Below are 17,007 nucleotides of genomic sequence, written 5' to 3' on the forward strand. Positions count from 1 at the left end.
TGCAGAACAACTGAGCAGATAATTAGTGAATTAATGGAAGACTTATATGGTAGAAAACCTAAATCATTCTTTTATCCTTGATCCTTTCCATCCCCCTCACATCCAGAATCATTTTCCACATTACAAAGAAAGGATGTTAAGCTTTCACTTCCAAAAGTGGAGCAAAGGAGGTATGACAAGATATTTTGAGAGCTTTACTAAGCAGGATACATTGAAAGGTGTCCACTCAATGGCATATGGATATACACATATATAAAGATATATAATATTCACATTAAGTGGTGGAATAACAATCCAAACATAATAATGTTTTGATGTTATCAGCTTTATTTATTCACTGCTCAAGCCAAATACAGGCAAGATCTCTGAATAACGGTTTTCTGGGGTATTGTAAAAGAAAAATTTTAATTTTTATTGTATTTGAAACAATAGGAATTAGCTTAGCATTGCAATGCTTTTTGTTTCATATTTTATCTCATCTCAATCATTTGTGGTTAATAAAAGTGTCATGATTTAATGATGAACACTTGGATACTTCAGGCTGGTGTCCTATAGATCTTTGTCAAAGGGTCATAACATGGGTTACAGATCTGTCCACTGTTCACAGAGTTTTCAGCTTCGAAAGTGCTGAAACATTTTTCCTTGACAATGACTTAGAATCTGCTCTAACCTGTAAACCAAGATGGTACTTGGGATATTTCTGGTCTTGAACACATGTTTGTCTTCGTACATTTGAATTTTATGTATGTTAAATCAGGAGACTATTGCCTAGCTCTTGACAGGAGTACTTGATCAAAATGTTGCATGGAGCACAGTGATGGAGCTTTGTTATTGCACCTCTTAAAGATGATTTTATTTGGATGGCCTGTGATTGTCCGTTTTCCTCAAAGCAATTTTTCAGTGAAGTTAACAAGACATGGAAAATATACAAACACCTCAAGGGGCAGCAAGCTGCAAACTTTTATAAGCAAGATATTTGTTGGGCTCACACTGGATAATTTAGCAGCCTTGGCTACTCCTCTCTGAGATTTAGTAACTGAACTTGAATGTTATTTTGACTAAAAGGAATATTATTGTTAGAATGTTTCTTTTGGTGGAAAGTTAATTCAGACAATTAACCTACTAATTAAATTGTGGAGAGGCAAGTACCAGACTCGTATTTATTTCAGTGTTTTAGAATTGATGACCTGTTCCAAGATTACGTATTCCTAGGTAACTGTATTCAAGATTACTTTTTCTCCTCGTTGAAAACGTCTCGGGCACTTAGGCTTAAATGATTATATTAACACTAACAATGAATTTCCCCAAAGGCTCTTATTGGTTGCTATTTTACTCATTAGATTTGCTGCCATTGAAACGCATTACAGCCGTTAGCACAGGTCCAGTGAAGTGTTTGTGTGCAAAGCAGAATGACTCCAAGAGTGTGAGTAGGCTGGGGCGGGTTGAGCGGTGTGGAGGAAGCCCTGAGTGTTGCGTAGACGCTGGTCGTGCGCCGTCTCCCCGAGCCAGCCTCTAGTCCCGTGCACTTGATATTTCCTCTGCCCAGCTGGCCTTCCCTCCGAGCTCTTTGCTTGGCTTGGCTCGTCTGCATCCTCCCAATCTCAGCTTTACTTAGGGAGACCTTCTAAAGTCCTTCTAAAGTGGCCTCCTCAGGAACTCTCACGCTCGCTGATTACCCTACTTCTTTATCAAAATAGGCTTGCCTGGGGAGTCTATGGATTTAGCTTCTCTCTTCTCTGCTTTGTGCTTCATTGTATTCCTCATGCCTAGCAAAGTGCATGGCACATGGAGAGGCTTATTAAGTATCTCATTGGGTGAGTGAATGAATGATCCCCTCAACAGTCCTGTGATACGGATAAAAGTATCCCCAGTTCCGAGAAAAGGAAATGGGGCCAGAGAGATTCCATGACTTGCCCCCCAGCTAATAATAGGAAAGCTCAAATATAAACCTAAGTATTTCGGACTCAAACTTTTCTTGCCCCATCAAAACTTCAGTTTGTTGGCTTTTTAAGACCTTGGGTAAATTACATTCTTAAAATTGTCATAATATCATTAGTCTTTGCGTAGGCAATTGTTCTCAGATGTTAAACGTATAAGCCGCACAGCACCTGAAAAATAACAAATGTTTAAATGAGCTAACATAGCACATGCATTCTAAGCAATGAAGGTGCAATTTATTTGGCTTCTAGCATTTTTTCCCCCTAAAAGTATTTAGAGCTTTTAGTGACAATCTTGATACTCCCCATTCAGATGGTTAGAGCTTCTCTATAGGTAGGGCACTTCATTCTTTCTCCAGTTACTTCCCTCAAATCATGATGGTTTTTCAATAAAATAGAAAAAAAATACCTATAGCATAGTTTGTCTGCACTGACTTCATTACTAAGTTGGGTAAAGCTGAACTGAGGGGGAAAACAAGCATTACCTAATGAATAAACAAACGTATTTTTGAAGAAATTACATTTTCCAATCAATATGGGATTTCAAAATCTGGTTTTAAATTCTAGGGTATTTTTGTTTTGTTTTGCATGTTATCCATTTAAAAATCTGCTTAGTAATATATTTCATGAAGCAGATAGGTATACTCAGATATCAAATTTCATTACCCTTCTGTCTTCTGATAGCAGTTTCACAGATACATGAATATTCATTATTCAGTGAATGTATAATGAAGTGACTATTTTCCCTGCGAAGCTCAAGGGAATAGCTGATATATATATAATATAGTCATTAAGGCTGCTCACCAAATATCTTTCTTTCCTTCTAGGCACACAGGAAGATTTCCCTTCCTGCCTTCTAAAATTTGGGTGGCCATGAGATGGGCTTTGGCAGTGAAATATGAACAAAATTCCATATGTCCCTTTCAGTACCTTGAAACAAACAAGTTTGCTATTAACTCTATTTCCTTTCAGTAACATTCTCATGATAAAAGTGATTGAGAAGCAAACATGGCTGAGGTGAAGTCTAGGTAGTGATGTGAACAAATGCACTTGCAACCAGACCTAGTTTCAACTTTGCCCCACCTACTTCTGTGATCTTAGGCAGTTCAATTCATATGATGATTTCTTAGTTTTATCATTTTTTTAAATGGTCACATTTAAATTTTCTTTTTTAAGCAGATCACATTGCCCTAAAATCTCTTTCACAAAAGTAGTTTTTTTAAATGATTATTTTGCTATTTCTTGTGATAATAGAAGCAAGTACATATCAGAAATAATAACTTTTTAAAGATCAGGGAGCTCGATGTGGGGCTTGATGTGGGGCTCAATCCCAGGACCCTGGGACCATGACCTGAGCCAAAGGCAGACGCTTAATGACTGAGTCACCCGGGCACCCCAAGATTTGTAAGAGAGAAAGAGAGAGCACATGAGCGGGGGGGAGGGGAAGAGGGAGAGGGAGAAGCAGGCTCCCTGCTGAACAGAGAGCCCAATGTGGGGCTCCATGTGGGACTCGATCCCAGGACCCTGGGATCATAATCTGAGCTGACCAGGTATCCCAGAAATAATAATTTAAAATTAACTACATTAATTCTTATGAAATACAAATTTATTGTGGCTTTAATTTTTCTTAATGTCATATCTTTTATGCAATTTTTGTGGTAATAAACTTATGAATTTTTAATATTGATATTCTACTCATTAAATATTACTAATTATTAATATTTTTTCCTATGTGTTAAGAAGTTATAGTCTTTTCTATATTTCATAGTTCTCAACTTTTAAGAAGTCACTTAACCAGATAATGAGCTTCACTGGATACAGTTGAACTTGAAAACATTCATCTGTGCATTCAAAACATTTTGGTAAAAGCTATATTCCCTTCTCTCTAGATAGATCTTTACTAGTTATTTCTGTGTGCAAGTTATCATTTATTTAAATTGTGATGGTAAGATAGTTACACATAAGTAACTTAAAATAGTTCCAAATAAGTAGATAAGGGCAGTTGCATGACTAGGAATTGTACATAAGTTTAATAACTGCTGAATGGTAATCAGGGAGAAGTCAAAGGAGAGAGCCCATCTGTTCTTTAGATAGAGTATTAGGGCCAATGAATGGTTAATTCTTCTTTAATTAAGGAGGTGACATATCCCCTTCTTTTTTAGTACCCAGAATCACAAATTCATAAAGATGGACTGAGAATCCACAAATAATAAGGCACTTTTTTCTTTTCTTTTTTTTTGACAAACAGCAGAAGTCATCATTTAACATGATCTAGGCTTGTAGAAGACAACTGAAGGATGGCACCTTCCCTTGTTCACTCCCCTCGAAAATAAACTATTAGACTTAATAGTGTGTGGTACAAAAAATCTTCTAAATGACAAGAATCCCCTTGTGTTGCCAGTAGGAATCAAGATCAATATTTTTCCATTTGGGCCCTTTGGAGAATAAACATTTCTTTTTTTTTTTTTAAGATTTTATTTATTTATTTGAGACAGAGAGAATGAGAGAGAGAGCACATGAGAGGGGGGAGGGTCAGAGGCAGAAGCAGGCTCCCTGCCGAGCAGGGAGCCCGATGCTGGACTCGATCCAGGGACTCCAGGATCATGACCTGAGCCGAAGGCAGTCGCTTAACCAACTGAGCCACCCAGGCGCCCGAGAATAAACATTTCTTTATTGTCTCTTCCTGCCACTTAAGGTTGGGAATGTTTTTATTCTTTTTTTTTCATTATTAAAGTTTAAGTTTCTGTTGACATGACAAAATCCCTGAACTAATGCGGGAAAGGCAATTTAAATGCAATTATGGGTATATGTAGAATTAGAAGATTTTCTGCAATAGAATAGATACCTCTATGTATATAATTCCTTTTTTTTTTTTTCCTCTCCTCCAGCAAAGAGAAACCATTTGGAATAACATCTAGTTTTCTTCCTCTAAAACTATGATGATATGATGTAGCCCTTTAAATTACTTTAGCATATACAAGTTAGCCGGTTTTATGTATATGTATGACCCAGAAGGATGTTCAGATGATAAATTAACATCAATGTATCCCTGATCAGCTGCTACTTATGAGTCACAGGAAAGTAACATCAGTGTATAGACTAAAAACATCATCAAAATCACACTCCTGAGAGGTAAGTTACCTGGTTAAAAATGAAACATGTCTTTGTAGTAAGGATGCATTGTCTGAAAGACAAAGTGTATGATGCGGCATAGTCAGATTTTGAGCCAAATACAAAGAATCATCTGCGGCTCTTATGGTCTGCATTGCTATCTGCTTAGATAACAGTTTACATAATGCAAAGACAAGTTAGAAATACTTGTTCTTAACAAATTAATTAATTCACCTCACAATTCATAGAATTTTTTTTTCTCCAAGTTTAAGTGGCAGATGTGTAAGTTAAGGGACCATGTACCCATTTTGTGTGTTTTCTCTGAGTGATATTAAAATTACTAAGAGGTACCTGGGTGGCTCAGTTGGTTAAGTGTCTGCCTTCAGCTCAGGTCATGATCCTGGGGTTCAGGGATGGAGCCCCGAGTCTGGTTCCCTGCTCAGCGGGGACCCTGCTTCTCCCTCTCCCTCTGCTCCTTCCTGTGCTTATTCTCTCTCTTGTGCATACTCTCTCTCTCAAATAAATAAATAATAAAATAATAAAATAAAATTACTATAACACATGAATTTGCATCACAAATGGCAAGGTATATCATTCAGAGTTTTATGTAAAGAAAATGGTTTTTTGGGGCGCCTGGGTGGCTCAGTCGGTTAAGTGTCTGCCTTCAGTTCAGGTCATGATCCCAGGGTCCTGGGATTGAGCCCCGCGTCGGGCTCCCTGCTCAGTGGAGAGTCTGCTTCTCCTTCTCCCTCTGCCCCTCCTCCTTTACTCGTGCACTCTCTCTCTCAAATAAATAAATAAAATTTTTAAAAAAAGAAAAGAAAATGGTTTTGTTTAACTTGAAGAGAAAATGAATCTGTTTGAAAGTTGTCTAGGGGCGCCTGGGTGGCTCAGTCGGTTAAGCGTCTGCCTTCGGCTCAGGGCATGATCCCAGGGTCCTGGGATCGAGCCCCGCATCGGGCTCCCTGCTTGATGGGCAGCCTGCTTCTCCCTCTCCATCGCTCGTGCTCTCTCTCTCACATGCTCGCTTTCTTGCTCTCAAATAAATAAATAAAATATTTTTTAAAAAAGGAAGTTGTCCACATAATCATTCTGGAAGTTGGGGGATCAAGAACAGAAAACTGATATGGGCAACTGAAGGTTGGCAAAGAGCAGGAAGCACAGCCCGTTGTGACTGATGAGCCCTCCTGATGGTTGTCACGGGCACCAGCGGACACCGAGGCTGTGGATGTACTGTCTCTGCCAGACTGTCCCGCACAGGACACTGGACATCTCTCTCTGCTGGAGCAGCTGCTGCTGCTGACTTTCGTCACTAGTAGTTTCTCAGCTCCCTGCGTCTTTTGAAGCCCTGGTTGGAAATAGCCAGTTGGTCAAGCCGGGATTGTGAGCCTACGCTCAGGCTCCCAGGAGGGCAGGAAGACAGTGTCTCCAGTCCCTTCGGCTTCTGAAGTGGGAAGCAACACTCAGAGAATGTCCCTTAATAGGTGGGGGTGCTGGGGTGCTGGGTGCGTAAAAACAACCCGAATCCCCCACATAAGCCTCGCTCGGTCACTTTTCTGTGTAATGGCAAGGATATACAACCAACTGAAAGGTGCTTTATAAGTATTTTCAGTTAAAAATATGTTTGCATGGCCTGAAAATGCTAGAACTTTCCCTTGAGGGTCATGTCATAAATTAGTAAACTCAGTTTAACATTACCTAAAATGTTTATAACCCTGTCCTCTTTTAAATATGATGCCACAGAAAATCAGTGGCTAGATTGTTGGTTTTTTAAATTTATCTTGAGAGAGTATGACATATTTCAGAGGGATTTAAGTTGTCTATTAACGTCATACCTTCCTTTGTGTTTCAGATTACTTTAATTCATTCACTCAGTAAATATTTCCTGAGCACCTGGACGCTGGGAACAGACCAGGGCTGACAACAGCTCTGAGTCTTACAGATCTGATCATTTATTTTGCCAATCATTATGGCCAGTTTTAATCCTGTGCTCCTTGACCCCTCAACCTCAGGGGTGGGAGCGAGGAACCTACACAGCGGTGCCTTGTTCCCTCCGCTGCCGGAGGGTTCACCACTCCTCTGGGCATTAGTGCAACTGGTGCAAGGTCTGATGTGATAAGTGAGTGAAACACGTTTTCTCAAACTACCATAATCCTGTGTGTTTTCCCAGATTTGACTCTCCAACGTTGTTTATTACTGTTTACTATAAGGACCCTTTTCCTTGTACGAGTGGGTACAAGGCTTTGAAAAGGAACAGCACATTTGAGGCTATCCTGTCTCCTCATGCAATAGCAGGTGTGATACAATTACATGAGTTTGTGGCATACATTTAAGCTCAACTCCTCTCTGACCCCCGTTCCCATTAGTCCCACCTACGGTGGTGCTGCTTTGGGCTCCATCCTGGAGTTCCGTAGACTGGAGTGGTTTCATTTCATAAGCCATTGTTCCCCCATTTTTCTTGGTCTCTAAGCCCTGAGAATAAGGCAAGGAACAGTTTGCAAGAATATGACCAGATAAATCAGGTACTCTTATTTCCTTTAAGAGTTGCTCTTATGTTCATCTTCTTGCTTCTATGTTCATTTTTCCTCCTACTGAAGAAATAGATTTAAGATGGCCTTTCCTCATCTTTAGTGTTTTGCACTTTTAATACAGTGTGCCTAGCTGTGGGGTTTCTCGTCCTGTCTTCCCCTCCCCTTCCTCCTTCCCCTCCCCTTCCTCCTTCCCCTCCCCATCCTCTCCCCCCACCCCCCCTTCCCTCCCCTCCCCTTCCCTTTTTAACGCTGCTGCCATTGTACTGTACCTGTAGGTACTGTGGCGTATCAATCTGAAAACTTGCGTACTTCTTCAAGTCTGGAGAATCTTCATCCATTATCTCTTCAAAACTTGCCTCGCTTCCTTCTTCTCCAGTTTTTCCCTTGGGAATATTAAGACACGTTGGAGTTCTCATTTTACATGTCTTGATTTCACTTTCAGTTTTCAACTTGTCGTCTCTTTGTGCTGCGTTCTAAGTAGTTTGTTCAATCCTCTTTGGCCATCTGGGGATTTCCCAGTCGCTGCTGCTTTTTATTTTTTCTTATATACTCAAGACCTACAACATCTTAGAGTTGGTGATTGTGCTGTTGTCAATGAACCACAGTGGTCCTCCTGTGATGTGGGGATTTAAATGAGTTTATCTTTTTTCTGTTCCCCTAACACCAGTCTTATTTTCTTACCAATTCTGCTGCTATTTCATCAGCAAGGCTGAAGTTAATGATTAGAAATTTGATAATGAGAAACAAAGTAGCTAGATCAGCAAGATAAATCTGTTTGACATTGTTCCTCCACCCACACATACACTCTTGACTCGGTTGATCCTATGTTTTTTCTCAGTTTGTCCAGTGAAAATATACAGGCCAGAACCTTGCATTTACAAAACAGTGTGTTGGAATTAGATAATGTGTCATTTTCAATTCAAAATTATATAATACTGTGAACATACCAGAAATGTTTGGCTCTGAAAATCCGTGGTAGACCCAAAGAACTGAGTTTCTAAGTTGCTTTTATCGCTTGCCTTTCCTGAAGGAGAATGGACTGCCTGCTCTGAAAGATATAAAATAAAACTTGTGTTTCCTCTGATTCCCCTTTCCAATAGGGATGGAGGTAACAGATGTGAGGAAAGGTGAGGACTGTATCTTCCGTGGCAGCAGCATGTGGACAACCAGGATTGCCAGGCTGACTGCGTGAGCCTACCTGACCACACTGGAAGTGGAACGTCCCACGCCTTGACCCGAGTAAGTCCTTTGTCTGTGCGGTAAGTGAGAAGCCCCCACTTACACTGCCGACTACGTGGGTCACACATCTTGTTGGAGGACTTTGTGTGAAATGCAGACTTTTTCGCTGAGGATGAGAGTCAGGTCTAATTACTTAGGAATAGAAACAGAAAAAAAAAATTCAAAAAAACCTAGGCTTTTTGGAATAAGATGCCTACTTACCCGATCAGCTTGGGTCCAAGTTGCTGATAAACCTCTTATGTTTGGAAATGTGAATGGTGGTAGAGGAGGAAGACTATGAAATGGCTTTTCTCTATTCTGCTGCTACGTGTGCCTGATTCAGTGGCATCTGTTCTTGACCTGGTAGACAGAGCACCTGATTCTAACCCGTCTTCCCTCATCTGATAAAAGGGAAAGCCATGAGAAGAATTTGAAGTTAACAACAATTTTCGGCCCCTCATGAACTTAATGACCAACAGTATTGTGCCTCCAATATTCAAGGAAGCTCAGCTAGTAACTGAACTTGGCATGTTGTTAATCAAGCCACACATTTTTAAAATTTTATTTTATTATTTTATGTTAATCACCATACATTACATAATTAGTTTTTGATGTAGTGTTCCATGATTCCTTGTTTGCGTATAACACCCAGTGCTCCATGCAATATGTGCCCTCCTTAATACCCATCACCAGGCTAACCCATCCTCCCACCCCCTCCCCTCTAGAACCCTCAGTTTGTTTCTCAGAGTCCATCATCTCTCATGGTTTGTCTCCCCCTCCAATTTCCCCCCTCTTCATTTTTCCCTTCCTACCATCTTCTTCTTTTTTTTTTTTAATATATAATGTATTATTTGTTTCAGAGGTACAGGTCTGTGATTCATCAGTCTTCCACAATTCACAGTACTCACCATAGCACATACCCTCCCCAATGTCCATTACCCAGCCACCCCATCCCTCCCACCCCCCACCACTCCAGCAACCCTCAGTTTGTTTCCTGAGATTAAGAATTCCTCATATCAGTGAGATCATATGATACATGTCTTTCTCTGATGGACTTATTTCGCTCAGCATAATACCCTCTAGTTCCATCCATGTTGTTGCAAATGGCAAGATTCCGTGGTTTTTTTTTTCTTTTTTGATGGCTGCATAATATTCCTCTGTGTGTGTGTGTGTGTGTGTGTGTGTGTGTGTGTGTACCACATCTTCTTTATCCATTCATCTGTCGATGGACATCTTGGTTCTTTCCATAGTTTGCCTATTGTGGACATTGCTGCTGTAAACATTGGGGTGCACGTACCCCTTCGGATCACTGCATTTGTATCTTTGGGGTAAATACCCAGTAGTGCAGTTGTTGGGTCATAGGGTAGCTCTATTTTCAACTTTTTGAGGAACCTCCATACTGTTTTCCAGAGTGGTTGCACCAATTTGCATTCCCACCAACAGTGTAGGAGGGTTCCCCTTTCTCCGCATCCTCCTCGCCAACATCTGTTGTTTCCTGACTTGTTAATTTTAGCCATTCTGACTGGTGTGAAGTGGTATCTCATTGAGGTTTTGATTTGGATTTCCCTGATGATGAGTGATGTTACGCATCTTTTCATGTGTCTGTTGGCCATTTGGATGTCTTCTTTGAAAAATGTTTGTTCATGTCTTCTGCCATTTCTTGATTGGATTATTTGTTCTTTAGGTGTTGAGTTTGATAAATTCTTTATAGATTTTGGATACTAGCTCTTTATCTGATACATCATTTGCAAATATCTTCTCCCATTCTGTCGGTTGTCTTTTGGTTTTGTTGACTGTTTCCTTTGCTGTGCAAAAGCTTTTTATCTTGATGAAGTCCCAATAGTTCATTTTTGCCCTTGCTTCCCTTGCCTTTGGCGATGTTTCTAGGAAGAAGTTGCTGCGGCTGAGGTGGAAGAGGTTGCTGCCTCTGTTCTCCTCTAGGATTTTGATGGATTCCTGTCTCATATTTAGGTCTTTCATAGAATGGTGTTTTTTTTGAAATGGTTTTGTAGTTTACATTTTTTAAAACATAAATTGAAGTTTGAAAAGCTTGGAAAGAGAATTCTGAGTGGCTACCCTGAAGGCAGTTGGCTAACCATGCCCAACAGGTAGATTCAGATATGTTACGAGTACAGAAGCAGATGAATTAAACTTTGCATTAAACAGTTTTGCATTAAGCATTTGTCTAATCTCACCCGTGAAGTTCACAGTAAGAAACCTGGCATTGCCACTCGTTCCATGTGACTCTGGTTGGGAGTGCAAAGACAATTATCGTGCTTTTCTAGTTTTCTGCTAGAGTTGTAAATATGCCATGTCCTTGGTGCTATTTCTGCTGAGCCTTCCAAAAGAGGTAATTTTGTGGCAGTTTTGAAGATGTAACTGTGTATAATCAATAAAAAGAATGTTCTCTATCCCCACTGATCTCACTTAAAAACCTCTCCGTATGAATTCTGGAAACTATTTTAGAAATAGCTTAAAATTAACTTTAAATTACTTAGTCATGAGAAGTAAATGCAGACAAAGTAAAGAGAATCTGAGGGAGCAGACTAGTATCTACCATTCAGAAATTTTCTTGTCTTTCAAGCAATAACCTAGAAGATAATCCATTAATTTTTGAAGGAATTTTAATCTGATAGTATGGATATCTTTAACAAAAATCACTATAACAGGGGTGCCTGGGTGGCTCAGTTGGTTAAGCGTCTGCCTTCGGCTCAGGTCATGATCCCAGGGTCCTGGGATCGAGTCCCACATCGGGCTCCCTGCTCAGCGAGGAGTCTGCTTCTCCCTCTCCCACTCCCCCTGCTTGTGTTCCTGCTCTCGCTATCTCTCTCTGTGTCAAATAAATAAATAAAATCTTAAAAAAAAAAAAAAAAGAATCGGATGCTTAGGGCGCCTGGGTGGCTCAGTTGGTTAAGCAACTGCCTTCGGCTCAGGTCATGATTCTGGAGTCCCGGGATCGAGTCCCACATCGGGCTCCCTGCTCAGCGAGGAGTCTGCTTCTCCCTCTGACCCTTCCCCTCTCATGCTCTCTGTCTCCCATTCTCTCTCTCAGATAAATAAATAAAATCTTAAAAAAAAAAAAAAAGAATCGGATGCTTAACTGACTGAGCCACCCAGGCGCCCCAGAAATTAAAATACTTTAAAAGGAGACTTTAAAAACACTGAGCATTAAATCTGTCTATAAGCAGACTAAAGCATTTCATTCCAATAACTTTTCTGCATACAGGTTATCTCACATAACACTTATGCTCCAGTTTCCTTGAAAGTAAAGAATATATGTTTAAGGCCAGTGGATTATTAAATAATGCAGAAAGCTTGATTAGCAGTTTCTAGGACTATTCATTAATAAGATAAAGTTGAGGAGATAGGAATAATTATAAATATCTTTTTTAAAATATAAATTGATGACCTAACAAAGTTTTTTGCTGTGTATTAAAATCTATTTTATTAGCCTTTTTTATTTTTTAGTTATGCTGGGGGTTTTTTGCTCTTTTCCAAATTCACTGTAGTCATGAGAGCAGCTATAAGTACTGGGGAAGTCAGATTCAGCTGCCTGCTTTCATGTGAATCACACCATGATTGTGGATCTTTGAAAAAATCCGGTAATTTAGACCCTTGTTGAAGTTAGCAAAGTTGACTTAACTAGTAAAAAGAAAACATTAAACATTCATTTTTCTTTATAAACATCATAGAAGCTTTGTAGAATACTTACATTTATAATAGATAATGTGGTTATATTTGTGAATTTTAGAATCTTATCTGTAGTGTGTGGATAATATTTTTGTGAAAAACATATTGTGTATTTCTATCTTTCTGTTCATTTTGAAGAGTGAGGAAAGATTATTTTAAGACCTGGTCTTGGCACTTTGCAAATCTGTTTAGTTTATATGGTAGTCCTTCAGAGACTTGGGAAAAATTCCTCTAAAAAGCACAAGGAGGTGAAACCCAGTCAGTTGAACTCCTCAGCCAAAATAAACTTTAGAAGCCAATATACTTTTTTTTTTTTTTAAGATTTGTTTATTTATTTGAGACAGAGAGCACAAGCGGGAGGGGCAGAGGGAGAGGAAGAGAGAATCTGAAGCAGACTTCACACTGAGTGAGGAGTGACACAGGGTTCGATCTCAAGACCCTGAGATCATGACCTGAGCCGAAACCAAGAGTCAGGCACTTAACTGACTGAGCCACCCAGGCGTCCCTAGAAGCCAATACATTTCTAAAGAGAGAAAAGCTTTATAAAATATACAGAATGATCCTCACACACTGTTTGAACATCTAACTGCAGGGAAGAGCATGAAGAATAACAATAATCACCTACCCTCTTTGTATATGATTCACATACAGTATTTGAACTATCAGAAGATGGAAGGTCAATAAATGTAGCATGAATTTACTCATACAGATTGAAAAAAAGGTTGACATATGCAAAATGCACAAATGATCTTGTAAGAGTCCACTGTCATTGAAAAATATTATTCTCAAGTTAATTTATCAATTTTACTCCATATTGCCTAATTTTTTCTCCATTAAAATTTAAGTGAGAGATTCTCATTTAGAAAACAAATAACTTTATCCTTTTTTTTTTGAGAGAGGGAGGAGGGGCAGAGGGAGTAGGAGAGAGAGAATCTTAAGCAGGCTCCACCTGCAGTGTGGAGCCCATTCGGGGCTCGATCTCATGACCCTGAGATCTTGAACTGAACTGAAATCAAGAGCTGGATGCTTAACTGACTGAGCCACCCAGGTGCCCCAAACTTCTATTTCTTTTAAAAGAATATTTATCATCAATATAGCCAGTGGTACGCCAGCGCTAGCTTGTACCAGCTCATGAGAGCCAAATGTATGTATATTTTCACCACTCTGTGTTCAGTGATGTCACATCGGTAGCTTGAAATCAAGTGGGAATATTTACACCAAAGAGAAAGAAAGTACTATAAATCACACTCCTAGCCCCAGAAAGCTGGCTTACCACTATACCATGAAACATTAACATATAATGAAAGGAAAAGATAAATTTGCTTGGAGTCAAAATCCAACCTTCCAATTAGGGAAACATTTTAGAGATTTTTTTCAGAGGATATTATAAAAGATTAATATGGTTCTTGTCAAAATCTACTATGTTTTATTAAAATATTATTCAAGTATAATGAAGTTCATCAGAAAGAATGAATAGGTATCTATTAGCTATTAAAACACTACAAAAGTACAATAATTAAAAAGCGTGGTACTGGTGCAAGGATAAAAAATTGGGTAGAACAAAATACATACTCCAGAAAAAGACCCTATCTTATACTCTAACAATATAGAAGAAGAAGAAAGTGTTCTCCAGTATTTACTGTGAGAATAACTGGCTGGCCCTTTGTAAGTTAAAAAGAAAATTATTTGCACCCCGTGCCTCAACCAGTAATTCAGTAAGTTTCAAACGAGAATTTAAAAATATAACTGTAGGGGCGCCTGGGTGGCTCAGTCGTTAAGCTTCTGCCTTCTGCTCGGGTCATGATTCCAGGGTCCTGGGATTGAGCCCCGCATCAGGCTCCCTGCTCGGCGGGAAGCTTGCTTCTCCCTCTCCCGCTCCCCCTGCTTGTGTTCCTGCTCTCGCTAACTCTCTCTCCGTCAAATAAATAAATAAAATCTTTTAAAAAAAGAAAAGAGGGGGCACCTGGGTGGCTCAGTTGTTAAGCGTCTGCCTTCGGCTCAGGTCATGATCCCAGGGTCCTGGGATCGAGCCCCGCATGGGGCTCCCTGCTCGGCGGGAAGCCTGCTTCTCCCTCTCCCACTCCCCCCCGCTTGTGTTCCCTCTCTCGCTGTGTCTCTCTCTGTCAAATAAATAAATAAAATCTTTAAATATATATATATATTTATATATATATATATTTATATATATATAACTGTAGAAAAAGTAAAAGGAAATAGAATGTTTACCAACTGTTTATGAAACTTGTACAGGTAGAGAACTTTCTAAATTTCTCTCTTCAGATTTCTGCTTTCAAAGTTGACGTCTGTTGCTCTCATTCTAAGAACCCATATAAGCTAGACATACTGGAAAATCATAGGTTTTTAAAAAATCCCATCAGATTGCTGAGGCTGCAAAAAACCTAATGCACTAAATTCCAGAAACTGGCGACCTCTCTCTAGCAGAAGGAACACAAATAGCTGCTTCTAGCCCCAGCAGGATGGTGGTAGGTGGGGTGGGTGCCCGGCAGCAGGGAGAAAGCGGCTAAAACTGTTTCAGCAACATGTGGGTGAACGGGACCCATTAGATTCCTAAGTGTCCTGACCCCAGAAGTACTACTGAGTCCCAGGAACCCATTCTAACTTCTTTATGAGGAATAGCACTTCAGTAGCCCGGTAATGCTGTGTGTTACCACTACCTACACAAAATTTTTACTGCTCTTTTACAAATAGAGTAACTGAGGTGGAAAGGCCATCAGCCCAAACTCATAGTGTGAGTGGGAACCAGGATTTAGGCTCAGGCAGGGTGACCCCATAGCTTTCAGTCTCAGCTACGATGCTATTCTGCTTCCCAGTAAATACTTAGTCAAAGGTTATTCATCAGTATAGCCTGATGAAGTTATTTACTGACTGAATGTACCCAAATTATCAAGCACTTTTCCCACTTTCTTTACAAGGAAGCAAATTCAATACATATAATTTGAAATTTGAGAGCATTGAAAAATTAGGACAACTAGTTTATTTTTTAGAACTAGCAGCTCTCTATGGGTGCAGGTGCTGGGGTTTTCTGTTCCAGAATTCTGACGTTTAAGATGATGCATATTTGTTTTAGGTTTAACAGCTATTCTCTATTCAAGGAGTATCCATGAATTAATTTCCATGCTAATTTAAATTCCAGCAGTAATATGTATAATTCTCCCTTTGCTCATTGTAGAGACCTACACCTTGTGTCCATAGGGGATGGTGCAGGTAAAGTTATACTTTCTATCATTTGCAAATATGTCAGCACTTCCAAGGACCAACTCCTAGTGAAATGAAGTGAGTAGATACTTTGCAGAAAAACTTGGACATTTGGGATTTTCATAAATTGTTTCCTGAATTTGCTAACCATTTAAAATATAGAATTTATAGTGTATCACCCATCACCCAAATATCTGCAAGTCTTTTGTTGTTTGAATAAAAACTATAATGTGGATATGTTGCCAGTTCAACTATTATGACCAACTTCCCAGGCACCTATAGCAATAAGGTATTTTTCAGAGTTAGCAATGGGTTTGTAAAAGATTATAAAGGATTAGAGCTTTTCCATATTTGATGTTTCCCCCAAATTTTGTTTCTGGGAGTACTTTTTGCTAGGGATCCCCCAAACGGGAGGAGAAAAGGTACTGCTAAAAAGTCTATGACAGGGCAGGACAGGCCCTTCCAGAGGAGTCTCCTGCCTCCCAAGAATCTCAGCCAAGGCAGTGATGAGGGAGTAATAGGAAATGCTATTTAGGGACCTTAGGCAATTCTAAAAAAAGAATCATCAATAAGAAATGTGGACAGTGCAGTGATGAGAATCACGTTTATATCACCCCAAGCCCCTTTCCCTGAAATCCCCATCCCCTTGATAATATCCAATATTGAAATAGTTTTTTTTTTTTTTTTAATTCGTTTGAAAGAGAGACACAGAGACAGACAGAGCACAAGCAGGGGGAGAGGGAGAAGCCAGCTCCCAGCTCAGCGGGCTCCCAGCCTGACGTGGGGCTCGATCCCAGGACCTAGAGATCATGAACTGAGCCAAAGACAGATGCTTAACCATCTGAGCCACCCAGGCGCCCCTAGAATAGTGTTTTAGGACTTTACCAAGATTGTCATCTAACAGCTAAACCTTAACCTTGAAATCCATCCTTCACTTGCCATCACTGGTTTTCCCAAGGCTTTGTTCTCATTTACTTCCACTGTTGATTCTCTTCTGTTCCCATCTTCCAATCATTTTTTCTTTGGCCTTCTGCTCTTCCTTTTGCAATTTTAATTATTGAAAATGAGTCTTCCCGAGCTCTGATGTCACATAATTGGCACAGAATACACAGTTAAATAATTCTTGAAAACTGAATCAATCTCTAATTGAGAGGCATTTCTGCTTGGAAGTCACAGCATCACCTCAAAGCCTGAAACCACCATACTGTCTTGCTCTTAAAATAAGTCACTTTTCTGATGTGTGTGTTAAGGATAGGGAGAACTAACATTTATTGAGTGATTGTGTGTCACGTATTTTCAATAAA

At 39.7% G+C, this 17,007-nt stretch overlaps 1 long non-coding RNA gene across 1 annotated transcript in view; it reads left to right on the forward strand.

The window, feature by feature from the left end:
- The window catches only part of LOC118020769, a 54,732-nt gene extending 45,353 nt beyond the window's left edge, over nucleotides 1-9,379 (forward strand). The window contains exon 3 of the long non-coding RNA XR_004682002.1: nucleotides 8,680-9,379. This is a non-coding gene — a long non-coding RNA (uncharacterized LOC118020769). The remainder of the gene's footprint in view (nucleotides 1-8,679) is intronic.
- The last annotated feature ends 7,628 nt before the right edge of the window (nucleotides 9,380-17,007 follow it).

Source organism: Mirounga leonina, unplaced genomic scaffold (genome assembly GCF_011800145.1).
Source record: "Mirounga leonina isolate KUSES-001 unplaced genomic scaffold, KU_Mleo_1.0 Mir_174, whole genome shotgun sequence".
Taxonomy (NCBI): domain Eukaryota; kingdom Metazoa; phylum Chordata; class Mammalia; order Carnivora; family Phocidae; genus Mirounga; species Mirounga leonina.